The sequence below is a fragment of the Carcharodon carcharias genome, chromosome 14 (assembly GCF_017639515.1).
Source record: "Carcharodon carcharias isolate sCarCar2 chromosome 14, sCarCar2.pri, whole genome shotgun sequence".
Lineage (NCBI taxonomy): Eukaryota > Metazoa > Chordata > Chondrichthyes > Lamniformes > Lamnidae > Carcharodon > Carcharodon carcharias.
The window spans coordinates 50,495,484-50,507,593 of NC_054480.1; the positions used below are offsets into that span (position 1 = coordinate 50,495,484).

Here is a 12,110-nt window from a genome sequence, read left to right on the forward strand (position 1 = left end):
TCAGATGCTGCAGTTAACATCAGGGTGTAGCATAGGATGTGACCTCATTACTGAATGTGTTCACATAACTTTGCAATAAAGGATAGCATCTTTTAAAGCATTTTCTGTGAGCGATATTTCCTTTTTTATACATGTGCATAACTATTTTACAGAATAGGATATGAAGCTGATGTAAACCCACTAACAAGTTATCTGAACTTTGCAAGTACCTTCGTCATCTGTTCTTTTGTTGCATACGTTCATACTTTTGATTATACTAGCTGCCACTGTGCTGTACTGCTTTACAAAAAACAGCTGTGAATACCTGAAAAACATTTCAATGAGCATTAATCTGGTTAATAACTGATGCACACCCTGCAGCACTTGAGTGTTTGGTTTCTTCTTCTACCACCATTCTCATAGCCGTCTGTCACATTCAGCAAGAGTTAATGCAGCACATTTGAAACCTGAAGGCGAAATGAAAGGGAAGGTCTTATATTCCATAATAAGACAGTAATTGAGCATGCTTGACTGTTCAGCTGGCAGCTGCCAAGCATATTTTTATAGCTGCCTACTCTTATGGAATGATGTTCGACAAGTTAAATTGGGCATTGACTTTACTCATTCCATTGAATGTTGTCATGCAATCCCAGCAGAAATAGCAAAAATTGAAATCTTTCTGTCAATTGTCAATCAATGTGTTTTTATGCTATAACTCAAACATTAGTTTACATTGTAAGCTATTTAGCAGGTTTTCAATAACATTATTAAATAAATGCTTGAATAATCAATTGAAGAATGCATTTACTTTGTTTGCATTTTTATTGTTGCCTGGATGAGTACAGCTCCAACAACACTCAAATAGCTTGACACCATCCAGGACAAAGCAGCCCGCTTAATTGGCACCCCTTTCACAAACATTCACTCCCTCCACCACAGACACACAGTGGCAGCAGTGTGTACCATCTACAAGATGCACTGCAGAAATTCACCAAGGCTCTATAGGCAGCACCTTCCAAACCCATGACTGCTATCATTTAGAAGGCCAAGGGATACATGGGAGCGCCACCACCTGGAAGATCCCCTCCAAGCCACTCACCATCATGACTTGGAAATATATTGCCGTTCCTTCACTGTTGCTGGGTCAAAATCCTGGAACTCCCTCCCTAACAGCACTGTGGGTGTACATATAACACAGGGACTGCAACAGTTCAAGAAGGCAGCTCACCATCTCCTTCTCAAGGGCAATTAGGGAAGGGCAATAAATGTCAGCCTAACCAGTGAAGTCCACATTCCATAAATTATTTTTTTTTTTTTATATTCTTCTCCAGCCTCCACAATCCTCTACTCTGTAAGAACTAGTTGTATTTGGAGGATAGCCATCTGTAAGAAGAACATGATGATATCCTTCCAAATACTACTATCACACAACTCAACAGGAAGGCCTACACTTGAAAGGGCCCTACCTAGGCTGGTTTTCTCTTACATCATGCAGATGCTGATAAAAAAAACAGCAAAGCTCACCTTTAGAAGAGTCAGACTCAACATCCTCATTCCCTAATACTCTGCCTAGGCTGTACTTTGGTTTCATACAAAATATAAAGATGCCCTTACTTCTCCTGGCCCACAGGGAATTCATTTAAAAACTTATTTTTCTGGGTTCACACTGGTATCTGCTTCCAGCTTCACTGGGCATGCTTGGCACTCAGCAAATGTCACGTGACTGGGAGTTAAAATCCTATTGAGAACTGAATGATGTAATTTGTCACAAAATTTTGAGCATTAGTGGGGCACCCCACCCACCCCCTCCCCCACCCGTGACGAGCCTCTCACACATCTCCTGAAGCTAATGAGTTCAAATATCAGAAGAAGAAAGTGTGGTAAAAATGGGAGATGCATACTCAGCTCCAATTTAAACCTACTCCCCTCCCTGACATGCACCATTCTCATTTGGATACAGGGGGTTAAAATTGGGACTTAATTGATTATTTGAGAGAAAAACATTTCTCCCTCTCCCACTTTGTTCTTTCTCTTCCTAAGAACTATATAAATAAGTGTGGCTTGGCTTATTATTTTATTGACTATGATGACCAGAAAGGTAATATGTTAATTCTCCTCTTTATGTATCACTGTAAAAGCACAGGAGGGATTTTAACCCATAAGGATGCAGGTTGAACATTATCACAGGCTAATGAGGGGCATTTGAAGAGATTTCAACAAGGACTTGAATTTAATGCTCCCAGCACAGGTTTGCCAATGTTTGGGAAATTCACCAATGAAATAGTTGCGAGACTGAGCAGCATTTCAAGCAGCATTCAAAGTTTTGATTGCCTGATATGCATAAAGGCTTAATGCTTACAGCTGATTTCCCTATTCCCTCTGGCAAAAGTTTGGCAGAAAGTTCTTGTGACAATGGGCTTCTCTTGGAAGTTTGGAGGCTTTCAAACAGATATCAGGATGGAGGCACCATAGATGTTTTTAATAGGGCATTGAGTGATGAAGACAATCACACCCATGGCAGCAAGATCATGCTGTGGCAGGATCTGCAAGTACACAAGATGAGCAATATAATGCTAGGCCAGCATCCTAATAAAAAAAAAACGGTCAAGAGGTGAGTTACCCACCACAGTCTGACCTACTCTTGCAGCCACTGTATTTATGTGACTTTTTCAGTTGGTTTCTGGTCAAAGATGAAGTCCAGGATGTTGATGGTGGGGGATTCATCAATGCTATTCGGGGCAGGAGAGGTGCTGGGGAGGAGGAGACTGGACACTGTCTTGTTGGAGATGGTCATTGCCTGGCACTTGTATGGTACAAATGTCACCTATCAGCCCAAGCCTAAATATTGGGCTTGAACTTCCACAGTGGCAATCAGGAGAGGGTTGCCAATCCATTCATACTTTCTTACCTTCAAATTCTTTTGATCCTTTCTCACCCGACCTTCCGACTCAGGCCGGGTGAGAACTATGTAGGATGGTGTGCTTCTGGCCTTATGTCAAAGACTTCAGAGTCGGATGCAAGGAGGCCGCGCCCCTCTTTTATGGAACTAGCTGACGGAAATCAGGTGAGTTTAAAGGTACAGTAAGTTTCAAGCCAGAGAGAAGGCAGGTTTGTCAGGTAAGCTGATAGAATTTGGGGGGGGGTGTTCGGGCAGTCGGGGTGGGTCGGTCAGTTGTGGGGAGAGTCTTTGTCGGGTAAATGCCTGTGTTGTAGCCGTACTGCAACAGCTTGGTTAAACGTGCTGTTAGTTCAGTAGCACAAGTTTTCACTTCTACAGCTGGGATGTTGTCAGGGCTCATCACCTTTGCTGCCTCCAGTGTTCTAATTGTTTCTTGATATCACATCATTGATGAAACGGCTGAAGCTGGTTGGGACTAGGACTCTACCCTGAGGAGTTCCTGGGACTGAGATGATTGACCTCCAACAACCACAACCATCTTCCTTTATGCTAGGTATGACTCCAACTAATGGAGAGTTTTCCCCTTTATTCCAGTGACTCCAGTTTTGCTAGGGCTCCTTGGTACCATATTTGGTCAAATGCTACCTTGATATTAAGGGCAGTAACTCTCATCTCACCTCTTGAGTTCACCCCACCTGTGCGTGTTTGGACTAAGGCTGTAATGAGGTCAGGAGCTCAGTGGCCCTAGTGGAATCCAAACTTTGTGTCAGTGAGCAGGTTATTACTGAGTAATTGCTGCTTGATAACACTGTCGATGACAGCTTGAGAGTAGACTGATGGGGCAGTAATTGGCCAGGTTGGATTTGTTGACAGAACATACCTGGGCAATTTTTCACATTGTCAGGTAGATGTCGGTGTTGTAGCTGTACTGGAACAGCTTGGCTAGGGGTGCAGCCAGTTCTGGAACATGTCTTCAGTACTATTGCCGGAGTGTTGTCAGGGTCCACAGCCTTTGCAGTAACCAATGCCTTCAGCTGTTTCCTGTCATCACGTGCAGTGAATCGAATTGGCTGAAGACTAATATCTGTGATGCTGTGACGCATCGCAGACCTGAGATGGATCATCCATTTGGCACTTCTCACTGGAGATGGTTACAAATGCTTCAGCCTTGTCTTTTGCACTGATATGCTGGACTCTCCCGTCATTGAGGGTGGGGATATTTGTGGAACCTCCTCCTCTTCCAGTTAGTTGTTTAATTGCCCACCACCATTCATGACTGGATATGGCCTGACTGCAGAGCTTAGATCTGATCCGTTGGTTGTGATTGCTTAGCTCTGTCTGTTGCATGCTGCTTCTGTTTGGCATGCATGTAGTCCTGTGTTGTAGCTTCAGCAGTTGACACCTCATTTTTAGGTATGCCAGGTGCTGCTCCTGCACTCTTCATTGAACCTTACCCACCTTACACCCTTACACACCTATATATTCACTCATTCACACACCCAGTCACTCGTACACTCACTCACTAACACTAAATTTCTCTCAAATTAGTTAAGTTTACAGGCAAAATTACAATCTCTGAAATCATACTTTTTGAAGCCATTTTTTCCAATTATTTCACAAGTAGCTTGATATTTCTGGAGATAAATAATATTTTCCTGCATTTAATTAAAAGGTGAAATTTACAATCCATAAACCTCCTGTAGGTAGCTCCTCCAGAGGCACAGTCATAAATGCTGTACTTGGTTTGGTACAAAATATATGCAGTAGACCCCAGATAGTGATTGTGCAGTCAACAGCCAAAAACAGAAGGACGCCAGGATGGATCGCCCACTAGCCACTTCTGGCTCAAGATAGTTGCAAATGCTTCAGATTTGTCCTTTGCACCAATGTGCTTTTCTCTGTCATAATTCAGGATGGGGATGTTCATTAAGACTCTTCCCTCTGTTAGTCATTTAATTGTCTACTACCATTTGCAATTTTATGTGGCAAAGCTGAAGAGCTTTAATTTAAACCTTTGGTTGTGGGATCACTTAACTCTGTCTAAAGAAGTCTGTTTCTGCTATTTGGCATGCATATGTTCCTCTGTTGTAGCTTCACCTGGTTGCAACCTAATTTAAGTACTCCTGATGCTGCTTCTGACATGTTGTTGTCGAACTTCTCATAGAACTTGGGTCCAAAGTGCCATTGTTTGATGGTACTGGTAGACTGAGGGATATACCAGGTTATGAGCTTACAGACTGTGGTAGAATCCAATTCTGCTGCTGCTGATGGTCCACAGCACTTCAAGGGTGCCCAGTTTTGAACTGCTAGGTCTGTTTTGAACCTAATCCATTTAGCATGGTGGTAAAAGGTGCCCTCAGCGTGAATGCAGGACTTTGTCTCCAAAAGGATGTGCAGTAGTCACTCCTACCATTACTGTCATGGACAGATGCATCTGCAACAGGTAGATTGATTAAGGTGAGGTTATGTAAGCTTCTGCCATATGTTGTAACTTTAACCACCTACACAGGCCCAGTCTGCAGCTATTTTCTTCAGGACTCAGCCAACTTGGTCAGTAGTGGCACTACTGAGCTATTCCTGGTGATAGACATTGAAGTTTGCCATCCAAGGTCTTTATTCTGTGCCTTTGCTACCCTCAGTACTTCTTTCAAGCGCTGTTCAACCTGGAGGGGCACTGATTCGTCAGCTGAGGGAGGATAGTAGGTGGTAATTAGAAGAAGATTTCTTTTTGACCTGAATAACTAGGCATAGATAGATTTGGTCTTAATGGATCTGGAGATGCCCTTCTGCACTCATCAACAAGAATGTCCAGAATGATAGTGGCGTGCTGAATCCTACACAAGATTGTGCAGCAGAGAGGATTAGAGGTGGAAGATGACCAGGGTTAAACAACGATCTTTGGATGATGAGAATGTTTAAGAGGAGGAGAGTGAAGACAACGAGCAATATGAAGATAGAGTTCCCATCTCCAGATCAGCCATATAAATTGATGCCTGGGATTCCCAGGTGTATCCTGATAGATTGAAAGTTCAGCTAGTAACCCACAGGAAGACATAAAAAATGAAACGACCCGCCTACTCCCACAACCTCTACCACCAGTGCACTGCCCCTTCACACAAAAAATTCCTTCAATCAAGCAAATGATGAGTGCACATCCCCAGCAAAGTTCTGTCCTGTATTGACATTGATCGTGAAGCAGTGCGAGTTGGCACTGAGGATGCAATAATTAGCATTAATTAACAAGACAAAAAAATAAGTGCCATTAAAAAAAAGGATATTTTATAACATAACATTTTTATCAAACACTGATATACATACCCTTGGTCAATTGCAATAGCTTTTCCTCTGTCACTCTGTCACCTACACGTCTACAGAGGAAGACTCAGCCATCAGGAGATGAGGCAGCATATCGGGTGCTGGCTGAAGATGGGGTTGGCAATGGGTGAGAAGAGGGAGAACTTTGAGTGGAGTTTCTACTTCCATGGTCTTTTAGACCATCACCCCTCTCCTGGGCTAGCAGAACATCACTCCTATTGCTTTGTTGAGGACGAGCTTGGTTTACATCAGTGACACATTGTAAGGTCATGGATTAAGAAATCTGCAATCCCATTCAGGGCAGCTGACATCGCCTGCACTCCCGGGAACATGGCCTGTGTAGACCCATTTGACAGCCATATCTGAAGTCTTCCAAAGCGGCCACTCTCTCCATGCCAGATATTTGCAATCACCCTTGACAGCAATCCACTAATATTAGAGCTGGACTCACCTATCCTCTCTGCTGCTGTGGTTAGTGTGCATGGCATTTCTACCATTACTTTGTAATGTTTCTGCTTTATCTTTATCGTTCTCCTTCTCAATGATGACCAGAGTTTGCTTGTGCTCACTTGTGAGTTGCGATTCACCAGGTAAAAACTCAACTAACCATTGGACCCACCAAAGTGCAAGTATTTGGTGCATGGTTATACATCCTATGATGGCATACACTCAAAAGGATTGCATTCTTCTAAGGAATCATTGTCATACATGTCCACAGGCTGTTACTCTACACAGGAAGGCTCTGGAAGAGAAAAGATACAGATATGACTAGTCATGGCAGAGTAACAATCTTGACAAACGCATACTCAGGCTTCCCTTAGTTCAGTCATTGATAAAACAAAGTTAGTAAGCGTGTCAGAGATATTTGTAATTCTATCACCTGGCATTTGTACGTCTCCAGTCTATCCATCTTTGATTGATACAGATGCAGATTTGTACTTATCCTCCAGGCCTCTTCCTCTGCATCTATGAACTGCAAAAGTTAGTGGCAGACCACCTCAAAAATCACTCCATCTGCCTCATGTTTTGCGCTCTCTTCTCCTACAAGGAGTGAAACAGCAGTCCTGAGAGTGGCTAAATATCATATATTCACCTGATGGTTGCAGTGAGTTCAGTGAGGATGACTGTCAGGCAGTTGCATCACAATCAGGATTGGGGTGGATGGTTGTGGTGGATGGATAAATGGGGAAGTGAGGAAGTGCATAGAAAGTAAAGGCTGAGTACTGTTGAAATTTAAATGGATGTAAAGAGTGATGTGATGGGAGTATGCTTGGTAAAACAGGGTGGTGGGAAGGTGGTTGCACATCACAGCATATGGGTGAATCAACAACTTTACTCACTTTTCCTGACTTGGTTAGTTCATTAAACCACTCCCTGGACTACATCACCAGGGTACAAAGTGCCTGTTGCTCACCACCTCCAACCACGCCTTCTTGGTGAGAGCATCAGGTGTCTTCCTCCTAATGATGGGGAAAATGATCTCCCTAGTGCTCCTGACTACACCTAGCAGTAAACCAAGGGAGGTGTTGGCTTTGTTTATCAATTCGTGGTCACCAACTTTCACCGTCTTCTTCCAAAATCTCCTAGCTCCTCAATTTCATTTTTGCATTGGCCCTTTTTAATCAATTTGAAATTGTGTCATGCGGCATGCATCATGCCCCATACACAGCTGGGATACAAAAATAAGGATGAAAAATTTAATTGGGCAATCAACTTGAAATTGGGGATCCAGCCCATTAAGTTTTCTTCTGGCTTTTATGCACATAATTCCACCCTGGCTGAGAACTTGCTCTTGTCTTAATCTCGAGCCCATAGACTTGATCTCATCCCTTGAATCTGCCCAAAGAAAATGGTGCATCCACTGAGCCTGAAGTCAATGACAATCTCTTCCAATGAACTCATTACTAATCTGATACTTCTAACTTTGGATCAAACAACACAATAAATAAGTTCCAACTAGAAAATTAACTTCATTCTATTGTTTTCAATCCCAGTCTATATTTAGGTGGCAGAACAGATTATAAACTGCAAATCAGGTTTTATTAGCATCCACCAATTATACAAAACTGTATATCTACAAGTGAGAAGAATTATTCAAAATATATATAGTCCAACATGGCCTTACAACTGTTAATTTTGGAAAATCATAGCCTTGCAATTAGTTGGTTGAACAATTTTTTTGTTTTTATCAATTAATATTATATGAGGTCAAACAAAGAACAGGATATTTATCACCACAGAATGAAATGCTTACTAATCATCCATTGTACATATGTTTTATACCATATATTAACCACAGAAAGTTAAATCTAAGATTTTTAATTTTGGCCAAATCCAGTCATATTCTTGCTATGGTAAAAACTTGGATGAGATATTCTTCCCATTTTGCACACTCTTTAAATATACACGCATACCCATATTAGGGGTGGGACAGTGCCAGATTTTCACTGAGTGTGATAGTGGTCTGGAAAAAGGATGTTTTACCTGTTGGCTGCAATGGCGAGTTTTCTCGCTGTATCGTCCCAGTCCCACCTTATTAATCATGCATTCCTGGGAAACACAGCGTTTCGCTGGTGGGCGGCCTCCGATTTGCCTGCCATGCCATCACCTCATCATTGCCCAATGCCGGGCGCCACATTTAAAGTGCAGCTGCACGCACACCTCTCAGTGCTTCCAGCCCAGGACTGCTGCACAGAAGACAAGGCTCCGAAAGGCAAGAAGACTGCAGCCCCCAATGCCTAGGAAGCTTTCTGGGCACCGTTGGAGATCGGTATGATGTCCTCTACCTCTACTCTGGCTGCAGGAAGCATATCAGTGTCACCACTCCAGCTAGGGAGGTGGTGACATGGTGGTCAGTGCCAACACTGCACAGATGATGTTCACCATCCAGTGCAGAAAAAGGATGAATGATCTCATCCGTAAAGCAACCATCTCAGACTTTAAACTCACACGTTCACAAGCCCATCACACATTCACTGGCATCTCACTCACTGCAAGCTCAAAGGACATCACCACTCACTCTGTCACACACACCTTTGTATTTCCATCTGGCCTCATCTCCTCTGGAGACTGCCTCCTCAGCCCTCACCCTCTTGAGACCACTTGCACAGATCAACTTGGGTCCCCAATCACACCCTGGGATACCCCCCTATCCCCAGTAATGTCCTAGCCCTGCAGCCTCTTCCCTTGCCTGAGGCCAATTCTCCCCCTTCCCAAGCAAGCCATAGCCCTGCAGCCATTGAAAAGCCACTCCCGCCTTACGGCTGGTCTTGTAAGTAGAGACCTGCCCGTGAGCCCTGCTAAAGGTGATGTGATGCTGCTTTTGAACCCTGGCGCCAATGACCACAAGTAATGCCCGAAGTAAAGTAGGCAAACAATTCTCAAAGTCCTGAGTGAAATGCAGCTCACCAGATGCACGTCGCTTATGTTCAGTGAAACACGCTTTTACCACCATGCTAAATGGATTAGGTTCAAAACAGACCTAGCAGTTCAAAACTGGGCACTCTTGAGGTGCTGTGGACTATCAGCAGCAGCAGAATTGGATTCTACCACAGTCTGTAAGCTCATAACCTGGTATATCCCTCAGTCTACCAGTACCATCAAACAATGGCACTTTGGACTCAAGTTCTATGAGAAATTCTACAACAACATGTCAGAAGCAGCATCAGGAGTACTTAAATTAGGTTGCAACCAGGTGAAGCTACAACAGAGGAACATATGCATGCCAAATAGCAGAAACAGACTTCTTTAGACAGAGTTAAGTGATCCCACAACCAAAGGTTTAAATCAAAGCTCTTCAGCTTTGCCACATAAAATTGCAAATGGTAGTAGACAATTAAATGACTAACAGAGGGAAGAGTCTTAATGAACATCCCCATCCTGAATTATGACAGAGAAAAGCACATTGGTGCAAAGGACAAATCTGAAGCATTTGCAACTATCTTGAGCCAGAAGTGGCTAGTGGGCGATCCATCCTGGCGTCCTTCTGTTTTTGGCTGTTGACTGCACAATCACTATCTGGGGTCTACTGCATATATTTTGTACCAAACCAAGTACAGCATTTATGACTGTGCCTCTGGAGGAGCTACCTACAGGAGGTTTATGGATTGTAAATTTCACCTTTTAATTAAATGCAGGAAAATATTATTGATGATCCAGTGTGGGTGGATGATTCCGTTGAGCAGGGCTTATAATGATATGCAGATATATTAAAATGAAGTTCCCAAAGTCCAGCAGCTGGAAAGGCAGCCCATCATTGACAGGCAGAGTGGACAATCACAAACTGGTTTCATGGCATTGTGAAACCGATTTCAGGCCTTCCTGCTATATCGTCCGCTCACACCTGCGATGATGCCCGACGTCAATAGGCACAGAAAATTCCGTCCTAGGTGCCTGCATTCCAAAAGTTAGAGGAAAGGGTGGGGAACCAGCAGATTGATCCCTGAAACAATCAGAACCTCATAATGAAAAATTATTGCCCTGAAGCGTTAACTCTTTCTCTCTCCATAAATGCTGTCTGACCTGCTGAGAGCTTCCACATTTCCTGTTTTTAATTATGAGTAATGGCTAGGGTGGATAAGGTTGGACAAAACAGGAAAATGTCTTTGATGATCCTTACCTTACCTTGCATGCGATTTTAGTATGTATCTGGAGCGTTGCAGTGCATTCCAGCAATATGAGAGAAAAGTTGAGTCATTGAACTGAATTAAAATCGTAGCCTTATTGCCCTAGTGAAATTGAGATAATGCTCACATATACTTCAAAATGGACCCAAAAGACACATGGGTAAAAGTATGCATATAACACATTGCAAAAGAAGCCCAATCACCCACAGAAATCCAATGTGTTTGTTTTAATCACTGATGGGGATATTTATATACTGAGTTGTAGTTTCAGTTATTTCATGATGCTTTATTATTTGCTGGCGATTTCCTCCTCATTACAGATACTTGAGAACACCCACATATGTAAAATTAGTAATTCCAAAGGCGAAGTCTCTACTCACATTGTGTGGAATGATGCACCCCATCCAACTCTAATCAAGTGACTGAATTCAAGTCTAACCACCTTCAGTGTACAGTATTGAAATAATTCATGATATTCAAAATTAAAAGTGTAGACTTCTTCCATTTATCATTTGTTTCCGCTAACATTCATACTCTCTCAGAGCTACATGTATGTGATGCAGTAATAATAATGTTTTACTCCTAAATTAGCATTCATTACAAAATTAAGATCTGTATATTTTATATTTTAGACAGCTAACTTCCTTAATTGCTAAAATAATCATGCTTTATTATTACGAGTTCACGGGCACCAGTAAAGTCATTTTTTGTTATCAAGGGTTAGTTTCAGCTTATCTTCTAACTGTACTTTGTACTGGGATCATGGAACACATTTATTAGGATAGGTTTACAATAAAGTTTCACTATATTTTAGGTCATGGTTCAGTAATTTCCCATATTAAAAGCATGCTTAAGACATTTAAAAATGTGAACTGATGTTTTATTGTCAACTGCAATTTGTTTTGTTAAATATTGAATGGAACTTGGACAATAACTTGGCAGAATAGTGTTGTAAATTGGAGTGTGGTCCTCAGGCCCAGAGGCAGTAAAATTCCAAATGCTATGTTTATTTCCTTTCTGCCATCACGAGTAAGCAGCAGTATTTATATTGAAATCCATTCATTCATACTGAAGACTATTTCTAGGCCTGGAGCCAGCTTTCAGCTGACGTCACACTGCATACTAGGAACACAATGTGCTGGCAGCAAAACAAATATTCACTCTGGTAAAGAACAAGCAAAAGCATGTCCAGAAAATTTATACTGATTGGAGGAGCTACTTAAATAGTCTTAAATCATTTCACCTGGCTTTCGTCATGATATTCTCTTCCTCCTAGGACTGCCTCTAGCTGG

At 42.4% G+C, this 12,110-nt stretch overlaps 1 long non-coding RNA gene across 1 annotated transcript in view; it reads right to left on the reverse strand.

Annotated features, from left to right (window-relative positions):
- Window positions 1–217: 217 nt before the first annotated feature.
- The window catches only part of LOC121286758, a 43,960-nt gene continuing 32,067 nt past the window's right edge, over window positions 218–12,110 (reverse strand). The window contains exons 4-5 of the long non-coding RNA XR_005945047.1: window positions 6,197–6,935; window positions 218–304 (exon numbers count right to left, since the gene is read on the reverse strand). This is a non-coding gene — a long non-coding RNA (uncharacterized LOC121286758). The remainder of the gene's footprint in view (window positions 305–6,196; window positions 6,936–12,110) is intronic.